This window comes from Mustela erminea, chromosome 21 (assembly GCF_009829155.1).
Source record: "Mustela erminea isolate mMusErm1 chromosome 21, mMusErm1.Pri, whole genome shotgun sequence".
Taxonomy (NCBI): Eukaryota; Metazoa; Chordata; class Mammalia; order Carnivora; family Mustelidae; genus Mustela; species Mustela erminea.
Genome location: NC_045634.1, coordinates 13,535,230 through 13,540,277, shown reverse-complemented (window position 1 = coordinate 13,540,277; position 5,048 = coordinate 13,535,230).

The following is a 5,048-nucleotide window of genomic DNA, read 5'->3' as shown; positions in this document are numbered from 1 at the left end:
TAATGATAATAAGAATAAGATGGTTAAAAAATGTGGACAGAAGACTTGAATAGACATTTTTTCAAAGAAGACATCCAGATGGCCAGCAGACACATGAAAAGATGTTCAACATCACTCATCACCAGGGAAATGCAAATCAAAACCACAAAGAGAGATCACTTCCCACTTGTTAGGATGGTCGTTATCAAAAAGACAGAAGATAAATGAAGTGAGGATGTGGAGAAAAAGAGGAGCCCTTGGTCACTGTTGGTGGGAATGTAAATTGGTACAGCCACTATGGAAAACAGTATGGAGGTTTCTCTCCATAGAAATTAAAAATAGAACTACCATATGATTCAGCAATCCCTCTTCTAGGCAGATAGCCAAAGGAAATTAAACCAATACCTCCAAGGGATATCTGCATGCCCATGTTTACTGCAACGTTATTTGCAACAGCCAAGATATGGAACAGCTTTAGTCTCCATTTATAGGTAGATAAATGGATAAAGAAATGGTGGTTTAAATATAGAGGAATATTATTCAGTCTTTAAAAAGAAGATCCTGCCATTTGCAACAATATGGATGAACCTGGAAGACAATTATGCTAAGTGAAATAAGCCAGACACAGAAAGAAAAATACTGTATGATCTCACTTAGGTGTGGAATCTACAAAAAGTCAAAATTATAGAAGCAGAGTAGAACAATAGTTAGCAGAGGTGGGGAGATGAGGAAATGGGGAGATATTAGTCAAACGGTACAAAGTTTAAGTTTGTGGGATGAATAAATTCTAGATATTTAATGTACACCAGGATGACCACAGCTAATAGTACTGTATTGTACAGCAGAGATCTGCTCAGACAATAGATCTCAGAAGGTGCTCTTAGCATGCACACACAAAAAAGGTAATTATGTGAGGAGATGGCTATTTTTTTTTCTTTTTAAGATTTTATTTGAAAGAGACACAGAGTGCAAAAAAGTGAGCTTGAGGGAGAGCAGAAGGAGAGGTAGAAGCAGACTCCCCATGGAGCAGGGGTCCTCGCAGGGCTCCATCCCTAGACCCCAGGATCATGACCTGAGCCTAAGGTAGACACTTAAGCCACGGAGCCACCCAGGAGCCCCGAGGAGCTGGGTATGTTGACTGGTTTGACTTTAGTAATCCTTTTTCTATGTGCATGTTTATCGAAGCATCGTGCTGTAGACATATACAGCTTTTATTTTAAAAATAGACGTTCAGTTGCTATTGGCTGCAGATGCTGCTGTATCCGTTGTGATTCCTGTAGGTTCATGGTTCGCATGCTTTAACACATATTGGAATCACCTGAAAGGTTTATTGAAGCGGATTGCTTGGCGCACTACCAGAGGTTTGGACTCAGTAGGTCTTGGGTGAAGCCACACTTTGCATTTCTAACAAATTCCCAGGTAAGGTTGGTGCTGCTGGTAGGAGACCACACTTTGAGAATCAATGCTCTATAGGGACACCTTTGTTTACAAAGAATATAGGCAAATAGTGTATGGTAATAGCTGCCAGGAAACCACTCCCAGGGTTGCCAACAGCTGGTTTGAGAGAGATAATTAATAGGCCTGCTTGTATCAGTTAGGGTCCCAACTGGAAACAGATGGCACACTTCAAATAAGATAATTCCCTACAGCCAATAAGTGAATGTGCAAAGCTTGTTAGGCCCTGAGGTTTTGTACCAAAGACCGAAGCACACAGGTTAAAAAACTGAACTCTGCTCATCTTCACACACACTCATTTACAACAGCTGACACAAGGTCAAGTTACGAGGTTACATCTGTACTCTGGCTAGAAGACCAAGGCAGATATCCTAGCTGTATATTCTGCAACTTTGTTTGTTTTTTCCCTAAGAGTAACTGGTAGCTTCAGCCTCTTGATCCCACTAATTCATCTTTACTCAAAGCATGACTTTTAAGATTTTTAGTGTCTAGGAAAGCTTTTTGTGATGGGTCAGACTTTTATCTAGGTAGTCCTGTCTCCCTTCTTCTAAGCTATGGCCCATTTCCCTACTACCTACTCTAACAGCCTCTTCTCACTTCAACACATGCGCACAGGGTCATTTTATTATTTCTCTCCATTTCTAAATTTGAGGTTATACTCATTCTTGCTAACCTTCCATTTCTCCAAATACCTGTCAAAAGGTATTCAACAGACATGCTGATGGCTTTGGGTTACAGATGCTCTCTACATAGCACTGAGTATTATAGCATTTTCCTTTGCTTATTTCATTTTGGTATTAAATTTTTTTTTTTAAGATTTTATTTATTTATTTGACAGAGAAAGCTCACAAGTAGGGGGAGAGGCAGGCATAGAGAGAGGAGGAAGCAGGCTCCCCGCCAAGCAGAGAGCCTGACGCGGGGCTTGATCCCAGGACCCTGAGATCATGACCCGAGCCGAAGGCAGAGGCTTTAACCCACTGAACCACCCATGTGCCCCGGTATTACGTATTTTTAATAGTAATATATTTTTAAGAAGAGCTTACATAAAATGTTTAAGTTAATAAACACAGAACAAATATAATCATCTAAGAACTCATTCCTCCATCTCAGGACTCGAATATTCTGTATCAGAATATATCTCCCCATCTCATCCACCAGCCTTCTCTCAAATAGCCATGAACATTAAAAAATATATATATATGGTATCTTACACATATTTTCCTAAGCAACATCTTATTTAGCTTTGCTGGATTTTGAACAAATTTTCTGCTATTTCTATTTCTCCCTCCATATGCCCTAAAAATCATTCATGTTCTTACAATAAATATTGTTACATGTAACAATAGCACATTCATTTCTCCCTGTGAAAATCCCTGTGAACATGCTGCAAATTATTTTTTCATTAGCATGTTGCATACTCTTATTATGTGTATGGTTTCCAGCTTTTTGTCAGTATGAAAAAAACTGCTATAAATTTGGTGGGGCACCTGGCGGGCTTATTTGATGGACCCTTCATTCGACTCTTGATCTCAGGGTTGTGAGTTCAAGCCCCACATGGGGTGTAGAGATTGTTTAAATATGAAATCTTAAAAAAAAAAAAAACCTGAAAATTTTCTTATACGTATCTCTTGGGTGTGTGTTTTAGAGTGCCTTTGGGGTGTGTTAAACCTAGTGGTGGAATAGCTTAATTAGGAGGATATGTGTAGTTTCATCTTCACAAGGCAAGACTCAGTTGTTCTGCAACATACATGCACCAATTTAGAATCCTACCAGTATCATATGAGCGTTCCTGTTGAACCATAGCTTCATCACCTTGGATACGATCAGATGTCTTAATTTTTGCCAATATGGTTTGTCTATAAGGGTATTACACTGAGGACTTAACTTATATTTCTCTAATAACGAATGCAAGTTTCTCTCTTATGCACCGTATTAGTTCTGAGGGCTGTCTTTTACAAATTACCATTACTGGGTGACTTGAAACAACAAAAATGTATTCTCCCATGGTTCTGGAGGCTAGGATTCCAATATCAAGGTGTTGGTCGAGTTGTGCTCCTTCTGATGACTCTCAGGAAGGATCTTCTTTGCACCTTCCAGTTTCTGGTAGCACCAGGCATTCCTTGGTTTGTGGCTGCATGGGCCCAATCTCTGCCTTTGCCTTCCTGTGGTCTTTAGCTCCATGTGTCTCTCACCCAAATGTCTTATAAATCCACTGGCCACTGGATTTAGGCTCACCTGCATAATCAAGGTTGATTGAAAGGATCAAGATTCTTCATTTTATTATATCGGCAAAGACTGTTTTTCCAAAAAGGTCACATTCACGGGTTTTAGGGATTAGGACATGGAAAGATTTTTTTTTTTTTCAAGATTTTATTTATTTATTTGACAGAGAAAAAGATCACAACTAGGCAGAGAAGCAGGCAAAGAGAGAGGGGGAAGCAGGCTCCCTGCTGAGCAGAGAGCCTGATGCAGGGCTTGATTCGGGGCTTGATCCCCGGACCCTGAGATCATGACTCAGCCGAAGGCAGAGGCTTAACCCACTGAGCCATCCAGGCACAGCAGACATGGAAAGATATTTTGCAAGCCACGATTTACCCACTACCAGTATAATCATTATTCATGTCTTCTTCCAAATTACAGGTTTGTGATCTTCCCCATTATTCTATTGAATCTATTTTATTTTTCTATTGAGTCTTTTTGTTTTTGATTTGTAGGACGACTTCTTTATAGTAAAAATGCTAATTTTTTGGTTAATTATATTTATTTAATGAACATCATCCCAACCTGTGGATTGCATTTACACTTTTTAAAATAATGTCTTTTGGGGGCACCTCAGTTACTCAGTTGGTTGAGCATCTGACTTCATCTCAGGTCATGATCTCCCGGTCTTGGGATAGAGCCACATGTGGGGCTCCCTGCTCAGCAGGAAGTCTGCTTATCCCTCTCTTTCTTCCCCTCCCGCATTCATGCCCCCCCTAAATAAATCAATAAAATCCTTAAAAATAAATAAGTAGATAATAAAATGATGTCTTTTGGGGTGCCTGGGTGGTGTAGTCAGTTAAGCGTCAGACTCTTGGTTCTGGCTCAGGTTATGATCTCAGGGTCATGAGATTAAGCCCAGAGTTGGGCTTTGTGCTCTGCATGGATCTGCTTGAGATTTTCTCTCCCTATCCTTGTGTCCCTCTCTCTCTCTCTCAAGTAAATAAATTTAAATAAATAGATAAAGAAATAAAGTGGTGTCTTTGATAAACAGAGGTTCTTAATTTTTATGAATTGAATTTTTCAGTCTTTTCTTTCATGGTTAGAACATGGTCTGTCTTATCTAGTAAATCCTTCCATAGTCGCAAATAATTTTTTTTCTTATATTTTCTTCTAAATATTTTTAGTTGGCCTTAGAGCCTTACATTTTTAATTCATCAAGGGAAAACTTTTGTGCATAGTTTGTGCTAAAAATCTAATTTTACTTTTCTCCATGGAGGGGGATAACCACTTGCCTTCATCCTGTCTCAGTGTCAGGAGTAGCCGTGGACTGCAAGCTTGAGGCGATAAGGCATGATCTGACATGAGAAGGGATTTTATGTTAAGGATACAGTCAACATTTAAATGACATCAGC